Source organism: Macaca thibetana, chromosome 15, assembly GCF_024542745.1.
Source record: "Macaca thibetana thibetana isolate TM-01 chromosome 15, ASM2454274v1, whole genome shotgun sequence".
NCBI lineage: Eukaryota > Metazoa > Chordata > Mammalia > Primates > Cercopithecidae > Macaca > Macaca thibetana.
Window position 1 is genome coordinate 40,362,793 of NC_065592.1, and position 21,050 is coordinate 40,383,842.

At 42.8% G+C, this 21,050-nt stretch overlaps 1 long non-coding RNA gene across 1 annotated transcript; it reads left to right on the top strand.

Moving 5' to 3' along the window:
• Positions 1-200: 200 nt before the first annotated feature.
• Positions 201-20,828, top strand: LOC126937795 (uncharacterized). Its single transcript, XR_007719848.1, has 3 exons — positions 201-366; positions 1,085-1,175; positions 20,690-20,828. It is a non-coding gene; the product is annotated as an uncharacterized LOC126937795 (long non-coding RNA).
• The last annotated feature ends 222 nt before the right edge of the window (positions 20,829-21,050 follow it).

The following is a 21,050-nucleotide window of genomic DNA, read 5'->3' on the forward strand; positions in this document are numbered from 1 at the left end:
CCTCACACAGCTCTCAATTGCTAGCACTAATGAAGGATCTGTTTGCCTTTGGGGATAAAGATGGTATCACTGATTCACAGTTGTTTTTCCAGGAGTGAAGAACAGATTTTACTTCCTCATCCATACTCTCTTGCCTGGCCCTTTCTCATCCCTACTACCACTACCCTAATTCAGACCTCATTGTTTCCTGCCAGGACAGTTCACCTGCCTCCAACTGGCCTCCTTGCTTTTGGTTCTGGCCCTGCCTGGTTCGAGATCACATTGCCAGAGGGATCTTCATAAGCACAGATTTGCTGTATCACTTCCAGCTTAAAATCCGTCAGTGACTCCTGTTAGTGCTAGTGTGGAATCCAAACTTCTTCGCATGTAAGAAAGGCAGGGCGGCATCACAGGGTCACTTGGGCCATGAAATGGGACAAAACTAACAGTCCTCATTAGGAATATTTGAGCCCCTAAAGGCATGCAAGTTCTTCTGGAACAATAGCTCACATTCATATAACTACAAATCTCTTAGTTTATTCGCCGAAAAAGTTAATTTAATCTCCACGTAGAAGAAAAACAGAGCTCCTCTCAATACTGCTACTACTAGTGCAACTATTATTAAAAACAATAACAGATACTTTTATAGCACCTAAGCACTTTATATACAGTGTTTTATTCAGTCTTCACAAGAAAGCAATGGCATTTGCACAACCCTGAGTGCGAGCACCTCCTTGAGTTTTGTACCCTGATGGCTCACTCCCTTCACCCTAGTCCCAGCCCTGGAAAGCCTTGGGTGACAGTGAAACGTGGATTAGGCTTTGCGGGCAGCTGGTGGGAAATCTTAGATGGAGAGTCTTGTCTGAGCAGAGCTCTAGACACATGGCTGGCAGTAGGATCAGAAGGGCCAGCCCAGAGTTCTGCAGTCAGCAACAGGGAGCCAGGGGGCCATCTCTGCTAGGGGCAGCATGGTGAAGACTGCAGGGCTGGGATCAGGGTTCCCATCTGTGTATATCACGGGTGGGGGCCATATGCAGTTTTCTGGGCCTCAGATTTGTACTCTGCACAATCAGAGTATTAATGACCCTCTCTGCCTCCTTTCCAGGTCCAGTTTGATGGTGGCCGTGTAGGGGTCTGATGCTCAGTAACGTGAGGTGCACCTGCAGCAAGAGGTGGTGGAGAGGGTATCTGAGAAGGTATGGGATCCTGGGGTCAGGCCCATGTTCACTTGCTCAGGAGCTTGGAGCACAACTTCCCCATTTCTGGGGGAAGGCTTTATATATCATTAAGATGGATGAAACCTCTCAGCTGGACAAACACAGCTGCACATTATGTTCACAATGAAGAGACTTGGTGTGAGATGGCTCCTGAACAGCTCACCTCCCACCATCCCAGCCATGGGCAGACCACAGCCAGAAGTAGCACGGCCTTCAAATTCCAGCCCATCTCTCTCCTCTTGATGAATACCTCTTCCAGCTCAGTGCAATGAAATGTCTCCTTCTTCCATATAAACCCAGGGCTGTGCCCAAGCCTGCTTATCCCATCACCCACACTTCCCCCAAGTCTTAAAACATGTCACTTCCTTGAGAGTAGGAGGCCCACCTTAGGAAGTATAAGATTAATGTTGATAACTAGCTAGGAGGCTCATTGAAAATATTTTGGGGTTTGCATGTTAGCTCTGTCAAATCAAGTAAAAAATCATTCTTATCTGCCATAACCAGCAGTTATGCAAATCTGCCAATGGCACTAATTAAGTGACTTCTAAAAGCATTTATCATAAACAAGGAACAGAAACATTCAGGGGCTTATTTTATTCTCTCCAGCAACCATAGCCCCATCTGATTAATGCCATATGGGGACAGTCTATTCTGGAGGGCAGGCTGGAGTTTGGTTCATTATTGGCAGATATTTGAGTTATGTGTTTTGCAACACTGTATGCTTACCAGGTAGCAGCTACGGTGAGATAGGCCATCTTCACACTTACCCCATCATCACTTGAGATTTCAAGCCTCAACTTGACCTCATGTGGCAAGAAGAGTGTATGCCATGTACAGAAAAACTTTACATCTGTTATCATTTATGATCTTCCCAACAGCTCTGTGCTGTTTGTTATTATCCCTGCATTGCAGATAAAGAAATCTATACTTCCTTGCTATAACATTGAGTTGACCAAAATTTTTGCAAAGAGCCAGAGAGTAAATATTTCTGGCTTTGCAACCTATAATGTAAGATCTCCATCATGACTGTTCAACTCTGCCGTTGTAGTATACAAAATCAGAGATGCATGCTGAATAAATGAATGTGCATGGCTGTGTTCAAGTCAAGCTTTATTTACAAAAACAGGTGATGGGCCATAACTTTCTGACCTCTACTGTAAAGCACTGAAATTGTTGGAGGCAGCGGGGTGAAGTTCCTTTGGTAAATAGAAAGCCTTAATGAAGGGATTTGTTATAGACTCAATAAATATTTTTGAGCATCCACTCTGTGTCCAGCACTGTAAGGAATACACAGGTAAATCAAAGTGCTCATGGGAGTTGTAGAAATATCTATATGAATTCACATCACTATAATGTAAATAAAGCCCAAAGTGCTCACGGCTATTAGAAGAGGCAGATGAGACCCAGAATTCAGAGCATCTGAGGCATCACGAAGACTCCCTGGAGCAGGTTATGCTTAGCTGGGCTTTGAAGAATAATGAGGAACGAAAAGGAAGCCTTGCACATGGGGCTGGGGGAGCCATATTATTGGAGGGTCAGTGTAATCACGTTTCTCCTCCTCACTCTGCTTCACCAACCAGTAGAGACCAGGGGCTTTTGCCAAGCCAAAGCCCGCGTTGGACTGGTATGGTTGTGAAAGGCTACGGAAGGCCTGAGCTTAGGACAAGGCCTGTGTAAAGAACAGATCCAAATTAGGTCATGCAAGAGCCAGTTGGAATGAGACAGGTGGTTATGGGCAGTAGAAAAAGAGAAATTGGGGTAAAAGACGTCCCACAACACTGAGTCATAAGAAGTGGATAGTCCCAAGGGCTGTTGCTGTGTGAAACCTTAGGTTGCAAGTCATAATTCTGTGGTCACAACCCCTAGGTTCTGGTGCCTCGGCCAGAAGGTTTTCCCCACACCAATTGCAATAAGGATGATCTGACTTTGTGGGGCAGTGCATGTGGTGCTTTGAGATCACAAGGCACCTTCACAACCATTATCTGTTAATCTTCACAATAAATCCTATGAGGTTAGTACTATCACTCCTATTTTACAAGTAGAGAAATTGAAGCTCAGAATAGTGTACTACTGTGCCAAAGAATTTGAAGCTAGGTCTGTGTGATCTCAAAGCCAGTGCTTTTCTCACTATTCAATATTGCCCATAGGATATGTGCTAGGGTTAAAGACAGAAGAATAAAAGAATAAGAAAATATAGGTTAGAACCCTAATCAGGAAGGGTCACGATAGCAGACTCAAGGCTCAAACTAATGCTGTGGGAAGGAGACAAATTCCCACCTGATTGGAAGCCCTGGGTTCCTATAAAATGTGCTTTTCTTCTTGCCCAATTGGCTAAAGGGCCTGGGAATGAGTCTGTTCCAGGCTATCTTCTTAAACTCCCAGAGCGTCTCCCTACCCATGTGGCTGACAGTTGGTGGGCTTGGGAATACTTCATGGCTCTTCCCCTTTGCCTCCAGCTTTTACTCTCAGCCTGGTCTCTCTGGCTTCTAGCTCTTCCCAGCCAGCCCCTTGAGACTAACTATTTCTTTGGGCACTTTTTCAGGGTTCGACTCTCAGAGCATGCACAGCTAGCCTCAGTGTCTATCACAGAGGACCACATGCCCAGGCCTCGTATTCACGGCCAGCCTCCAATGTCTATTTTTAACTTCATCTCCAATTGGGGTTATGCACACTGTCTCAGGGAGGCACTGCCAAGCCTGGGCGAAGACTCTCATCACACGACTGAAAATTGTGTCTCTTTATGGGACTAGAGCCCTGATGGTATAATTGATGAATTGATGCTTTAAAAAGTGGGGGTGGAGGGGCTTCTATGGTTGTCTTTGAAGAGTAAACAGACATACAGTGCATTATGCATGTGATTTAAAAGCCATAATTTTAAAAAAGCAAATATTTAAGAGATACCACTGTTTATTTGGCCCTGTTTTTGATTTTTTTTTCTTCTTATTTAAAATTCTGAAAGCCTCAAACATGGAAATGTCCAGGATTTTCTTCAGCTGTAAGAAGCCCTGGTGCCCCAGCATCCCAGGTTGCTGGGAACAGGGATGGGACAGAGAATTCTGCCACTTGTCTTCTGTCCAGATCTTGGTTTAACAGAACAGCTCTCTGCTCAGTGTCCCAAGTTAGAACCCCCTCTCCAGTCGGTGCTCTGCCCACACTGCCTCCGCCTTCGTCTGGTCTTCATCTTTCTCTTGGACTGTTATTTAAACATTCTGGAACGTGATCCTTCTGTTACCAGTTTCTTCCCAGCCACTCCATTTTCCACACTGCTCTTAGAGTGATCTCTATAAAAAGCAAATCTAATCATGCCCTTCCTGGCTGAAAACACTCAGTGCCTTGATTTTACTCCTAGCTTGGTTCCAGTGGGGTCTTCTTGCTGTCATTGCCCAAGGTGACTTCTCTTGCATAGGAACACCCACAGGAGGCAGCACCTATCCAGTCCTAGAGAATAGAGGCTCCTAAGGCCAGTTCTTTCCCTGTGGGTGTTCCCCTCCCCCATGTCGTCCCATCAGCTGTCACCAGACTCATCAGGTGGACAATGGTGCTGTTCTGGGAGATTCTTTTCCAGATCTAGGAAGGGTCGTACAGCAGCAAGATCCAAAACCTGGAACACATGCTCCGTGTTCTTTTATGTCACACAAGAAAAAGTCTTAGACCTAAGGAAAGTATTAGGCACCTGAAGAAGGTGTTTGCCTTTCTGCTGGTGGTTCTTTTCCTTACTGAGTCCAGTTGCCCCAAACTATTTCCTCTTCACTGTGGGCTCCTCATTTCAGACCTTTGCCCAAGAGGCAGTTCTGCCCTTGCTGTCTCTCAGCTCTTGCAAACTCAAGTTACCAGCTTTAGTGCTTCAGGCATCGCAGGGCCCAGAGACTGAGAGGTGAGGGTTGGCTCTCGTCCTCTGGGTGAATCTGCAGTACCAGTCAGATTCCCTCCAGAGAGAGCTGGGATGATTTCTTTATATGTTTACCTAAGAGGTGAGGACCCCTCACCAAGGCAAGCAGTGAGTTTTTTGTCTTTTTTTTTTTTTTTAAAGAGTCGAGATCTGGCTCTGTTGCCCAGGCTGGAGTGCCATGGTGTGATCACAGCTGTCTGTAGCTTCGAACTCCTGGGCTCAAGTGATCCTCCCATTTCAGCCTCCTGGGTAACTGGGACTATAGGTAGGTGCCACCATGCCTGGGTAATTTTTTTTTTTAAGAGATGGGGCCTTGCTATGTTGTCCAGGCTGGTCTTGAACCCTTGGCCTCAAGGAATCCTCCCATCTCACCCTTGTGAGTTGCTGGGATTGTAGCTGTGAGCCATTGCGCTGGCTCTGGTCTCTTTTTAAAATGAGTCAATCTCATCTCAAGTCCTACTGAGGATAGGGCTTTTCCTCCCATTAGCATATTTTGACTATGCGCCTTTGAGGAACCTCATGATTATGCCTGGGTTTTGCTAAGCCTGGCTTTGCTTGTAAAGGAAGGACAGCATGGCTCTGATCTACACCTGATAGAAGGGGGGAATAGAGGGGTTGCTGGTGTACCCAGCAATGCGTCCTGAAATCCTGCCACAATGTACCTCTGGCCATGTGCATGAGTTTCCTGAGGCTACTGTAACAAATTTCCACAAACTTGCAGTGGCTTAAACAGAGGTTTTTTCCCTTTCAGTTTTGGATGCTAGAATTTGAAATCAGGGTCAAGGGGCTATATTCTCTATGGAGGCTCTGGGAAAGAATCCTTCCTTGGCTCTTCCAGCTTCCAGCAGCTCCAGGCATTCCTTGGCATGGCAGCATTGCAGCATCGCTCTAATCTCTGCTTCCTTCTTCATGGGGCCTTTCCTTTTGTGTGTCAGTCCTTTCTCTTTTGTCTCAAGTCTTCCTCTTTCTTTCTCTTGTAGGGATACCTGTCATTGGATGTAAGGCCACCGGCATTGTCCTGGATGAGCTCATTTCAAGTTCCTTAACTTAATTACATCAGCAAAGATCCTTTTCCAAAGTAAAGTCACATTCACATATTTCAGATGTTGGTACATGGATATATCACTGGGGAGGGGGCTGGCACCAGTCAACCCACTATATCATTCCAAGACGCATCAAATCCTTTGACAAGTATGCCTTTGTATAGGTTCTCTTTGATGTCCTTCGCTCTCTCCCGACCTGCCCATCATTCTCACATTTCCCTCACTTGGCAAAGTTATTTATCCTTAAAGTATGAGTGAAAAAAAATCACCTGTGCGTAAAGCCTTCCCTGACTCCGGGGGTGCCATCCCATGTTCCCTGCTCTAGGACCCTGTAGCAGTAATCATTTGCCGGAAGGCAACGGCCGGCCAGAGTTTGGAATGCAAAGCCAGTCAGAAGAGCGCATAGTGCTGAGCAGGAGAGAGCCAGAGTCTGAGGGAGGGGGCCAAGGGCAGCTGAGGAATTCACTCAGTGGGTCAGCCTTGACCCACTGTTCCTAAATCCAGACAGTGGCTGCTCTGAAAGGGATTAAATGTTCCAGAGGAGGAGTCTGAAGGTTTAGAGGCCATGAGAAAATCCTCCTACCTTTTCTGAATCCCTCCTCCTTTTCATACAAACTCAGAAATTCCTTTGAGAGGAGTAAGGTCTCTCGCTCTCTGACAAAGGTAAGATGAGAGAGACAATTGTCCTCTATGTATTTATAAATAGTTTCCATCAGTAGCTTCTCCAGTTGACTGTGAGGGAGGCAAAAGGCAGGAGGACTCTTAAAAGATGGGAGTGGAAAGGAGTGGGCCACACGCGCCAAAGATGCCCAGGGTGATGCTCAGTGATGGTCAGTCCTGCTTACCCTTAACTCTCAGGGCCGATAAGAAAGAGGCAACTTACCGCTGTAGAATGGACACTGAAGTAGGAAATGTGGGTCTCAAGACTGAGCTTCACTCTTAACTTTCCACAACTTCACCTTCTCTGGTCTTTGCTTTCTTTTCTTTGTAAAACGAAATGGTAGATTAGATGAACTGTAAGGACTCAGTGATTTTAAGAGTAGCTGTCATCAAAGATGACTTCGTTCTTTGGGGATTGACTAGAAAATCTGTACAAGCCTGTCTCACCATGTGAATTTGCAATACCGCACCAGAGGAAATCACTACTGTCCACACATGTCTGGGAATCACTGAAGAATTAGCAAACTCTTGATGACTGCAAAGACACTGCCATATACTCTGTGAAAGGCATCTAGGATAGAGGGACAGTCCTGACTCTCAAAGGGCTTATGATCTAATGTAGGGGGCACATACTGTAATGCAGGTTAGACATCAATGTATGCTATGATAGAGCAAGGGCAGGGGAATATGGGAGTCCTTCAGGGAGGAGGTGACATTGTAGCTGGGTCTTAAGGTTGAGTAGGAAGTAGGCAGGCAGCAAGGGAGGAAAGCAAGGAGAGGCATTCAGGCAGCAGGAACAGTCTTAACAGAATGCTTGGAGATTTAAAGTGAATGACATCGTATGAATGATGCTAAAAAAAATGAGCCCAGATAGGTAGATTGGGGCTTGACTCAGTTACAGTGTTTCATTGCTGTTAACCAAAATGAGTTCAAAGTTGCTTAAACAAGAAGAGCATTTAGTAGGTTAGGAAACTGGACAGGCTAGAGGTAGGGAAAGATTTCAGAATTGGTTTATTTCAGTGGCCTAGCAATGTCCTTGAAGTCTTCATTCAGTCTTTCTCCCCTGCCTTCAGCAGGGTCAGCAACATTTTAGGGTGGTGGCCCTCCAGCCCAAAGCTGGTTGTAACTAATCCCTCCCGGGGCTATGTTCTTTCTTGGGGGACAAGGCTTCAGTCCAGGAACAGAGAGTGAAGATGGCTTCCGGGAGCTCTCTTGGAAGATTAAGGTAGTTTCTTTCACAGAAATTTCTCACGTAAATGTCTCTTATTTTACTAACCAGAACTAGGTTGTATGCTTGTCTCTAAATCTATCTCTGTGGCTAGAAGTGGGGAGTATGCTCATTGCTTTGGGCCACATTGCAAGTACTATCCATGGGTTGAGACTAGAGTCAGCTTCCTCCAAAACCAGTGGACTGCTAGGCTAACACAAATCAAGATAGTTACCAAAAAAAAGGGGAAAGAGCTGTTGGGAGGTGAGATAGATAACGTAGATTCCAGACTCTTTCGCAGTAAGGGTTCCTCATGTGGCCAAGGATCTACCAACAGGAAGATAGAATGAGCAAAGGGAGATGCTGACTGTGTGGACAGATTGGTCTTCTGACAGAGATGGTGGTGGAGGCATCTGCTTCTTCTGGGGCAACCGTGTGGGATTTCTAGGTCCAATTAAGCTGGAACTGTCCCATGGAATGGATGAGGTTTCTCCTGGCAGTATGGCTCCTGTTTGTGTTGTTTCTGGTCATGGTAACATCCAAGCATGGCTCTTGGACTCTCCCTTAGGGAGATCTTGTGAGATTCCTAGTATCTTTTCATAAGCCCAGTTCTGCTTTCATAAATTAAAGTGAATTCTGTTTTTTGTTTTGTTTTGTTTTGCAATTAAGAACCCTGAAAATTACTGATTTCCCTAATAGTGTTAGATGGTATAGTAAGGAGTGTAGTTTTTATCTTTTTATATGATGGAGAACCATTGATGGGTTTTAAATGGGAAAGTGGTTATGATGGGAATCTTATTCCCTTTTTCAACCTACCATTCTACTGACACTGCTCCTGTCAATATCACCAGTGGTTCCATTTACCAAACTCACTGGTCATTTCTCTTCCCCCCACTCCCCACTCCTTTTTGCTTGAGACAGAGTCTCACTCTGTTGGCCCAGGCTGGAGTGCAGTGGTGTGATCTCAGCTCACTGCAACCTCTGCCTTCCGGGTTCAAGCAATTCTTCTGCCTCAGTCTCCCAAGTAGCTGGGATGATAGGTGCCCACAACCACACCTGGTTAATTTTTTGTATTTTTAGTAGAGACCGGGGGTGGGGGGTTTCACCATATTGGCCAGGCTGGTCTCGAACTCCTGATCTCAGGTGATCTGCCTGCCTCAGCCTCCCAAAGTGCTGGGATTACATGCTTGAGCCACCGTGCCCAGCCCTCTTCCCCCTTTTAAACTCAACTCTTTAGCAACGTTTGGCACAGTTAATATCTCCCTCCTTGATTGCTTTCTTCACCTGGTTCATTAGGTGGCACTGCCCTTATTTTCCTCCCACCTCACCAGCAACTCTTTCCTGTTATCCTTTGCTGGTTCCTCCTCCACTCTAACCATCTGGATCCCAGAGTGCCCCACGGCTCTTCTCTTCCCCTTTTGCCCTTTCCCCTAAGTGGTCCAGGGCTTCAAGTAATTGGTATATCAACCAATGACTTATAAATAAGTATCTTTAGCTCAAAACTTCTGTTTACCTCTGGAGTTGTGTATCCAGTCACCTGCTTGACATTTTCCCTTGAGCGTCTAATGGCTACTTTATGTGGAACATATTCGAAGCAAAACACTTGCTTTTCTCCCAACACAGTTCCCTTCACTGCTCCCACTCAAAATGGTACTACCCGCCACTCAGTTGCAGAAGTCAAAACCCGGAGTCATCCTTGATTGTTTTTTTCCTAACTCTGTCTTAATCCATGTTGTGTGGCTATAAAGAAATACCCAGGGCTGGGTAATTTACAAAGAAAAATGGTTTATTTGGCTCATGATGTCTGGAAAAGTTCAAGATTGGGCATCTGCATCTGGTAACGGCCGCAGGCTGCTTCCACTCCTGGCAGAAGGGGAAGGAGAGCCGGTGTGAGAGATCACATGGTGAGAGAGGAAGCAAGGGAGAGCGGGAGGCGCCAGGCTCTTTGTAACAAGCAGCTCTCCTGGGAACTAATACAGTGAGAACTCACTCCCTCCAGCAAAGGGAGAGCATTCATCTGTTCAGGAGGGCTCTGCCTCCATGACCCAAACACCTCCCACTAGGCACCCCACCAACACAGCCACACTGGGGATTATGTTTCAACGTGAGATTCGGAGGGGACAGACATCGAAACTGTAGCACTCCCCATGCCAACTCATTCAGAACATGCTGCCAGCTCTACCTCCCAAATACGTCTGGAGTCTACCTATTTATTTCCTTTTCTACCACAGCCACTCCAGCTTTTGCTTCAATCTCCAGCCCCAACTCCTACCACTCTCCCTCTGCTCACCATCTTTCAGCCTCCTGGGACTTCTTTATGTTCTTCCAACTGCCAAGTTTATTTCTATCTTCTGAATCTCCTCTTTCCTTTGTCTAGAATGCTTAGTTCTTGGCACAGCCAATTTCCTTCTTGTCCCTGAGGCCTGGGTTCAAATGACGCTTACCATCTAAGGTATCACCCCATTCAAGTCACTTTCTGCCCCACAACCACTACTACCCTATTTTGGTTTCTTTCTGTTACAATTACTTATCAGAAATAAAATATGTTAGTTTGTTTAACATCTTCTCCTCCCTCTAGATAAACGCAGGTATTTCCTGCCTTGATTACTGTGGCACTTGCCACAGCAATCAAGAAAAGTACCTAGAAAAGTACCCAGCACCTAATAGTAACTGATTATATATGCGTAGAATGAATAAATGTATGTTTTGGGAAAATTGCTTTGATGGTAATTTAGGAAACAGACTAGAAGGGAAGAAATCTATGCTTTCAAACATTCTCTCTGGCTAGAGTTGCAGTATAGATTGACCTCTTGGAACACCAGACCTTGTAGGATGTTTGATGAGGTGAAGAATCCAGGATGAGCATAGCTGAGAAGTGACTTAGGAGATTTTTTCATTGATACCAACAAGTGGGCTTCTTTTCCTGTGCTGATGCCTTTAAGTGGAGTAGTTAAAATGTGGCCAAAATAGATTTCTGTATTTGGATTGCTGACACCACAAGTGTGTGAAAGTGGAATTAGATACTTTTCCTATGGTGGCTCCTGACCCTCAAATCATGGACAATCACAGAGGGGACAGTCATGTTCTGAGAGCACCATCTGGCAGGGAAGGCATGAGGGAAATTAGCCTGCGTTGGGGTGACTTTGCTCCCCTAGTCAGAGGTCCTTTTGGCTGGCCTAGTGGTGGATAATGTGGGGACAATTCTTTTCTTTCCATCTCTTCATTATTGCACAAAAGAGCACACAGATCGTCACAGAAAAGAGGTTAGCCAGGCTCCGTAACTCGAGGATTCTTCTTTCTCTCTTTATCCCAGAGCCCGAGTTCTCATCCATTCTTTTCAAAGCATGGAAATAGAAAGGATGCTTAGAAAAGTAGATAAAAAGCAGAATAGAAATCTCCTACACCTGCCAACTTCTTCCCCTGAATTCTATGTTATGTGGAAATTTTATTCAGTGAAAATATTTTTTTTTTCAGGACAAATAAACATCCATTCCAGTGGCAATTATCCCCTCTCCTTTTTTAGACTTTACAGAGTGATTTTAATTCTTAGGGTTTTCTTTCATTTTGCAGACTGAGAAATTGTAAACCTCACAATCAAGAGAGCTGCGTGATCCGAACGAGTAGGCAAACCAGGCTCGGGGAACTGGCACGGTCCCCACGGATCCACATGGAAGCTGAGCCTTGCCAGTCTGCATGGACATTCCCCTCTCTAAAAGCCATAAGACGTTCTACTTGGCAGCACTACATAGTAGAAAAATGTGGATATAGAAGTCGGGAAACCTGGAATGTGGTTCTCACTAGCTTGGTGACCTTGGGTAAACTATTTAGGTTTTCTGAGCCAAGCTTTTTCTATCATAAAATGGGAGTAATAATATATCCCTCCCCTAAGTACAATGTTGTTTTGAGAATCAAGTGTATTTGTGAGAGTGCTTAGGAAACTGTGAAGACCTCTGGATATCTTAGTCACTATTTTTTAGTTTGTCAAATCAAACTCTTACTCTAGAATGGATAAGTCTATTCACAGTGAATGTTCACTCATTAGACAGACTGATTGATAATGACTTGGGATTCTGGATTCAGACCAGGAGACAGAAATAAACCCACTCTTGATGATGTTTTAGAGCCTCTCCAATTTAATATGACTTAATCTGCACATTTATAGTATAGAACTTGAGTATTAGATAGGGCTAAAAATGTAGCTGTTGGGATTTAGTGAGAAAAGCTGGTTTTTTCCACTCAACATTTACTCAATACATTTTCTGGGTGCAGGTAAAGTGTTTATATCTGCACTTGGCACATGTTAAGTACTCAACAAATTCCTACTACTACTATTATTATTATTGCTACTTGCCATGCCTTGGGCTGGGCTTTGGGGTTGTAAACATGCAAAGCCATGGTCTCTCTCCTCTAGGAGCTCTGAGTCTAGTCAAGGAGGCAGATTTGTAAGCTGAGAACACAGAAAAATGAAACAAGTGGGGACAGTCAGAAACTGTCTTGAATTGGCCTATCTGTTTGAGTTTTGCTCTGCTATTTATTAGCTAGGTTAACTTGGGCTAGTGACTTAACCTTTCAAGTTTCATTTCGCTCATAAAATGAAAGAATAATTACATTGATTCTAAGGGATTACTTGATGAGTGAAATTAAATAATAATTCACTCATTTATTTATCAAATACTCATTGAATGTTGTTGTTGGCAGAATAATACATTTCCCAGAGATGTCTATGTCCTAATCCTCAGAATCTGTAGTGATGTTAGGTTACATGACAAAGGGGAGAAACAAGGCCGTGAACCAAAGAATGCAGGCTGCCTCTAGAAGCTGCAAAAGGCAAGGAAACTTTTTCCCCCTGCAACTTCCAGAAAAAAAATGAAGCCCGACCTGCACCTTGATTCTAGCCCACTGAGACTCATTTTGAATTTTTGACCTCCAGGGCTGTATGATCATCAATTTATGTTGTTTAACCCAGTAAGTTTGTAGTGATTATTATAGCAGCATCAGGAAACTGACACAAGTGTCCACCATGTGCCACCAGCCTCTGTTCTAGGTGCTGGGGCTAAGCAGTTGGACACACACATACTCTCTCTCTCTCTCTCTCTCTCTCTCTCTGTCTCTCAAAAGAGCAAAGAGAGCACTTCAATTTCAGAAAAATAAGTAAATGGATGAATATGAGTCAGAGGCTGATAAATACTATGAAGAAAATATTAAAGCAAGGTAAGGGAGCTATGGAATAAGAGATTATGATTTTTCATAGCAGTGGTCAAGGATAACCTTCATAATGCAATGACATTTGAACAGAGAAAGCTGAATTAAATGAGGTCTTGCCCCATGTGGATATCTATGGGAAGCACAGCCTTAGATGACGCAGTTCCTTTCCAAGGGCCATTCCCTAATACGGATGCAACTGTGAGCTTTCAGCAGCCAAAACTCCCAGCAGCTAGTGGAATGAATAGTGTGGTCCTGAAGGGAAATCTGATTAGTGCATCACAGCATCCACTACAGGAGGCTATTACCATAGTCTGGCCAAGAGGCGATGTTAATTTGTACTAGGCTGGCTTCAGGGGAGACGGTGAGAAATGATCAGACTCAGGCTATATTTTTCAAGTAGAGCTCATAGGATGATTTTCAAATGGATTTGATAGAATGGTTGTGATGGAAAGAGAGGTGTCAAAGCTGACTCCAAGTAACAGAAATACAGTTGTTATTTACTGAGACAGAGAATACTGGATGATGGGCAAGTTTGGGGGAGATAAATCAAGAGTTTAGTTTGAGATATATTAAATTTGAGATGCTTTAGTATTTCTAATTGAGGAGATGTTAAGTTCAGAGGAGAGATCAGAAGTGGAGATGTAATTTAGGGAGAAAGCTATGGAACTGACCTAAATCACTTTAAGGAGTGGATTTGGCAAACAAGAGATCCAATATTGAGTCCTGGGGCACTCCATCAGCTAAAGATTAGATCAATGAAAGAAGGTTCCCGCAAAAGCCCATGGCCTGGCATATGGTAAGTGTTTAGTATAGGGTAGCTAGCCATGGAGGTTTTGTAAAGAGAAGAGGGATTAAGGCTAGAAAGCACTAACAGTGCCTGGGAATACACTTGCTGGGTCTTACTCTTCCTAATTTTCTAACTGACCCACATTCATCCCTGACCCTCTCTGGCCCTCAGTTTCCTCTTCTGTAAACTAAGACCTTATTTTTTTTTAACACTCTAAAAACTATGAGTTACAAATGGAATTGTTAGAAAACATGTATCACTGCATTCATGTAAATTTACTTTTTTAAAATTTTATTTTTTACTGTGGTAAGATACACATAACATAAAATTCACCATTTTAACCATTTATTAGTGTACATACAGTTCAGTAGCATTAAGTACATTCACATTTTTGTACAACTGTCACCACCATCCGTTTCCAGAACTTTTTCATCGTCTCATACTGAAACTCTGTTATATTGCTATTAAGCAATAACTCCCCTATTCCTTCTTCCCCCAGTCCCTGGTAACCACTGTCCCACTTTCTGTCTGTATGAATTTGACTAATTTAGGTATCTCATACAAGTGAAATCATACAGTATTTTGTCCTTTGGTGTCTGACTTATTTCACTTAGCATAATATCTAAAAGGTCCATTGAAGTTGTAGCATGTGTCAGAATTTCATTCCTGTTTAAGGCTGAATAACTTTAGTCATGTGGATCTGAAATCACCAGACCTATGCCCCAGTTCCAACTCTTCTACTTATGAGCTCTTGTGACCTTGGATGTGCCCTCTGCATCTCATTTCCTCATCTTTAAATAGTGAAAATAATACTTACCTCACAGACATGTTGGATGGAGAATTTGATATAATGGATGTGAAACTTCTTTAGAAATATTATGATGCTATGGCTATTTTTAACTCTAAAAGGCCACTAGGTTGGCTGCCAGGCATTGATTTTCTTCTCTTGGCCACCCTAATGATATCTTTCCAAATGATTCCTTGGCCAGGCTGCATAGCTGTTCCAATTCACTTATCGTGGCAGTCAAGTAAATGGACTTGGTTGTCTTCCTGTCAGCTTCTCTATGTGTCAAACCAACATAGCCCAAGATAAGGAGCCTCTGTCTCTGACCCAGTCACTTTGGACTTGGATGCCTCCATTGAATGCCAGGGAAAGTACAATTTCTGAGGACTGGAAAAAAACCCCTCTTCCTCTTTTCTTTTTGCTACATTCTAAAGAAACATCCAGCTCCCCGTTTCTGGGCCTGATTCCTTGAAGTCATCCACCCTGGGGAGGGTGGGAGGATGGATTAGTTGGAAGTAATTTGAGACAACATGGCTTGGGAGTCCGGGGGCCTGAGGGCTAGCTGGATCTCCTGCAGGCTTGATGAACTAGTATGACTAGGCGCTTCACCTCTTTGAATTAGTTACCTTTCTCGATGTCATAAGGTGTGGGACTTGATGACCTCTAAAGTCATTTCTGGCTCTGGCCTTCTATGAATTATGAATTATTTATAAATTACCCATCCACTTCCTGTCAACGACTCTACAGCTTTCCTTTACTCCCATTCTTCATGTACTTTCCTTGCCCCCAAGAGCTACTCAGTTCAGGTTCAGACATAAACTTGATCCTTACTCCTAGCTCTGAGCCTGACTCTTCCCTTCTACCTCTTTACTTTGATTCCTTTCTGGTCCAATTTTCTGTCTACAGCTGACTCTAGAAACATCTGCTTTCCTGATGCATGCTAAAAGATTAATGGTAGATTGTGGCTTCAATTCACATTTCACTTGCATTTTAGGAGAAGATTGACACTCCAACTTCAAAAGAATGGCCCTCTCACAACAGGGCCTAGACTCAGAGTGAAAACATTGGCTCAAAAAGTAGACGGGGAACCAGATTACTTAGGGTTCCAAAGAGAGGCTAAGGAATTCGGACTTCATCCAATAGCAACAGGGAACCATTGATGATTTTTGAGCTGTATCTGAGTTGTATCTTCAAGAGATCATTCAGGCAGCTTTTTGAAGACGAGATTAAAGTGGGAAGAAAGCAGAGGCAGGCAGGAGAGTGAATCCAGGATCTAGGTGAGAGAGACCAAGAAGAGTGGCCTTAGGGGTGAAAAGGAAGTGACTGATCTGAGAGGTTTCAGAAGGATCAACAGGACTTGGGTCCCAGTGAGTCTTGGGATGAGAGAGAGGAAAGAGTTGGGATTGACACATTTCTAACTTGTAAGGTCGATGCACAGTATCAACCTTATTTTACAGGCATATAATATTATGCCTGTAGCTAATGTATGAAACGCATGCTCTTCCATTCTTCCCAGCTCATTATGCTGCAGCCATATCCAATCCAAATCCAAATTGCTCCTGCCTCAGGAGTTTTGCACTTGTGGGAAGTGTATGAGGAGAGAGAGAGAGAGAGAGAGAGAGAGAGATGTGATCCAGGAAAGAAGAAACATGGGGTGAATAAGTATCTATGGAACTTTCTGTCCCTATCACCATATTTCCTTTAGCAAAAGATTTAAAAGGTGTGGGGGCATTGTTAAACTGACAACATTAAGCAAAGGATAATTTATTAGATGAGAGAAATTATCAGTGAGTTATCAGTATCAGTGTCTCTGACTTTTGGAGCACCAGATGAAGCAACCTTGCACAAAGACTTGAGGGTAGGGCCCTGTGAGGGGCCTGATTCCTCATTGGTCCTTGGCGTAATCACAGTTTTGACCCAGAAATTTGCAAAAAGTAAATACATTGATAAAAGAAAAGCATGAAAAGACCTGCAGAAACAAGTCATATTCTGAGCTATCATGGAACAGTGGAAATCACATGATTGCAAGATGAGACAGCAGCTTCTTTTGTGAGCAACTTATAGATTACTAAGTGACGGTTGTAGAAGATCAGTTGAATTCTGCCAAAAGGCAGACATGGAATAAAGTTTCATTTCATTTTCTGGAGGGACCAAAATTGCTTTGCGTAAGTGATGGTGGAATGATGTAGAATGTGACAAAATAGTCTTCAAATAGTATTATTTTTCCTGGGTGAATGAAGATGCTAATTGCTAGTCTAGAATGACCCTGTCCCCCCCAAAAATCTGCAGCAGATTAAATTTATTTTACTTATTTGGGATTGAGAGAAGAATTCATGCAAAATAAATTTTTGACTGTGTTCACACCAAATCCAAGGAAGAATACCAAATAAAAACTGATTGCTATCTTGTCAAAACTCTGTCTCATACCTATAAAACATCTCACATCCCATCTACAAAATTAACTACAAGTACATCTTTCTACATCTCTTCTCTATGGCTTTCATGCAATTAACACAGAACAATAAATCAGGCATGGCATGATTTAGCCTAGGAAATAATTTAGATATCTAAAAAATGTGTAGAGTTATAAATTGCTATTATTTATGTTAATTTTTTGTACATACAAAGTACTTTAATTTAGGACCAAAATTTGGAAATTACTTGTAAAAGTGTAGAAAATAATAGTGACTAATGTATTGTGAAAACTGGAGCATATGGAACCAATTCTATATGGTAATGTAAATGTATGAACTACTGAAATAGGAGCTATTAAATTGTTTTAATTGAGTCTTTGGGGTAAAAGTTTAGAATTTGGTTGAAGTTTCTGGCATTGGTAATTAGTTGTTTTTAGAAGGACAGATGCAATTCTAGGATAATTGACTGTCTTTTCATCTTAAGAACTCAAAATAATGGGCACTTAATACCAAATCTACCTTGGATAAAAGATAAGTTAGGACACCAGGACTCATGAACACACAGAATTTAAGAAAATTTTGGATGAAACATTAACATTACACATTGATTTATTTATATTGTCCCTTTCATTGCTTTTTTTAATTTCTCAAAAATATAATATATTATTGGCCAGGTGCAGTAGATCACACCTGTAATCCGAGCAACTTGGGAGGCCGAGGAGGGTGGATCACCTGAGGTCAGGAGTTCTTGAGACCAGCCTGGCCAACATGGTGAAACGTTGTCTCTACTAAAAATACAAAAATTAGCTGGAGTAGTGGTGGGTGCCTGTAATCCCAGCTACTTGGAAGGCTGAGGCAAGAGAATCTCTTGAATCTGGGAGGCAGAGGTTGCAGTGAGCTAAGATTGTGCCACTGCACTCCAACCTGGGTGACAGAGCGAGACCCTACATCAAAGAAAAAAAAAGAATACAATATATTATTAACTAGAGTCACCATGCTTTATGATAGATCTCTTGAGCTTTTTCTCCTGTCTAACTGAAACTTTTATATTCTTTGACCAACATCTCTCTGATACTAGTTCCCAGTCCTCACCCACCCACTCCACCCACTCCTCTGGGACCACCATGCTACTCTCTATTTCCATGAGATCAACTTCTTTAGAGTCCACATAGCCGTGAAATCATGTAGTATTTGTCTTTTGGTGCCTGACTTATTTCACTTTGCAAGATTTCCCACGTCTGGGGAAGGAAATAGAAATCCAGATCTAGAAAGGACAAAGAGCATCAAATAAGATGAATCCAAAGAACCCCATAAGGAGATACATTATAATCAAATTGCTGACAGTTAAAGACAAAATGAGACTTAACTGTTTAAGCTCCTGCCCAATATTACATTGGGGATCTGGAGTTTAAAAGAAGTCTAATTTCAAAAGTATATTCTCTTTTTGTCTTAACTTTGTGCTTTCTGGATCTGGATTTCTATTTCCTTCCTCAGACTTGAAAAATCTTCAGCCATTATGTCTTTGAATAGGGTCTTTGTTCCTGTCTCTCTCTCTTCCTTTTGAGACTCTGATAATGAGTATATTGTTTCAGTGACTGTGTCCCACAAATTTCTTAAGTTATCTTCACTTTTTAAATCATTATTATTATTATTTGGTTCCTCAGATTGGATAAATTCCAATTACTTGTCTTTGAGTTTACTGTTTCTTTTTCCTGCTGACTCTAGTCTACTGTTGAACTCTTCTATTGAATTTTTCAGTTTAATTATTGCATTCTTTAGCTCTGATTTGTTTGACACTTTTTAGCGGTTTCTATAACTTTGTTAAAATTCTCAGTTTGTTCATGCATTGCTCTACTGACTTTGCTGAGCATCTTTATTATCGTTCTTTTAAATTTTCTGTTGGGTAAATCATATATCTCCATTCATTAGGGTCTGGTTTCTTGTCCATTTATTTGGAAGTATTTTCCTGTTTATTCATTTTCCTTGACTCTCTGTTAGTTTTTGTACATGAAAGACAGTTTCATCTCCCAGTTTTGTCAGACTAGCCTCACATAGAAGATGGACCTCATCAATCAGTTCAGTCAGAGATTCTAGGTTCCTCTCAAACCTTCATGCTTATCCAAACCCCTTTCTTCATTCTTAGTGGCCCCCAGAAGATTTGGGTGTGCCAAATCCTATCAGTTTCCCAAGGCAGATGAGATAAAAGCCAGTACTTTGAGATGCAGTTGGAGAAGTTAAATGTTAGATATATATTCCAGTTCTTTCTATACTCAGGAAGAAACTGAGAGCTGGAGTTCATCTCCCACTCACTGCATTAAGCTGGGGAGAGAATCTGTGACGAATGCCTGTGCTGTCATTCAAACCACACCCTCTGATACTAGGGGTATAACCACTGCACGTGTGCCCACTGAAAAACCACCTCTTTGTTCTTTGCAGTCTAGGAAGGTTCAGGAATGCAGAGTCCCACCAACTCCCAGAGCTCAGTGATTAAAAAGGCATTTCCTGAGATGGGCGCTGTAAAAGTTGGTGCACTTGATGCATGCACAAACTTCTTACAGGGGGAATATGCAGACCTGGATTTATCTCTGAAATGAGCCAGAGAAGAAGATGCAGGAAGTGCCGACACTCCCATTCAAGATCCCAGAGGTCTATTGTTTATCTGCCCCATCAGCTCCCAGATGCAGACTAGTTAGAGGTCCAACCCTCAGGCAGCAACAGGAAAAGTGTGCCAACTCCTTTCAGGGAAAAACTAAGAACTGGGCATTTTAGTCTATTCTCTGCACTGAGCCCAGGGAATATAGCTACTGGAAGTGCTCACATGTCCATTAAAATCATCTCTTTGTTCTCTATGATCCACGGAGACTCACAAATCCAGAGCCCTGTCAATTCTCAGAGCTAGGTATTTAAAAAGCCAGTCCCTTGGGTTAGGGCTGTAAAGTTGGGGTAGCATTTATGTGTTCCAAATACTTCAATCCTTAGTAAGAACCTGGGAATTGGGGATTCCTTCCCAATTGTAAGATGTGGTATCTGAGGTGGGGTTTATACCTAAGCGTGCCTCAGTGTTTCCTATCCATTTTGATGCAGATATTTTCTTAGTTACCTTGTGAGTAGGAGTCTCTCAACCAGTTTCTGGCTCTCTCTCAGAGAAAATTTAACTGCGTGCAGTCATTTATTTGGTGCATACAAGACAGAAAGGAAAGCCAGGAGCCTCCTATTCTGCCATCTCACTGACATCACTCCCAGCAGTGTGATTTGAAAAACATTAAGGACCCTGCCTGCCCCACTACATCCTGCCTACCCAACTTCACTTTTCTGCCGTTATCCTTATTCCTATTGCCTGTAACTGGGTAGCAGATGTAGAATCATCTGTTCCACGATACTCTAGTGATGAGTAACGTGTATCTAGTGTTTTTCATTTTACAAAGCGATTTTTTTTCCATCATTATCTCATTTAATCCTCATAGCAATTTCATGGCCTAAGTTCTTTTTTTTTTTTTTAAACAGAGAAACAGAAGATCAAACTTAAAGTCACAGCAAGTAGGTGGCAGAGTGAAGAGCAGATCCAGCAGATTCTCTGAACTCCCGGGTGAGCATGCTTTCAGCACCACCACACACCACAATGGAACAGCCTATCAACTTCTTGGAAACTAAATAATAAAGAGAATGACCTTTGTCTTGAGCCATTCATTGTCTGTCACAGGAGACATGAGATATCATCTTTGGGCAAGGTCTTCGCCCCATTTTATAATTTAAGCAAAACTTTAATGCTGATTTTCTCTGCCTCCTAGTGTTAGTCCTGCCTGCTGGGAAAGGAAAGGAAATGCTTTCACACTTTATAGACAACCTTGGCTACAACCACATCATT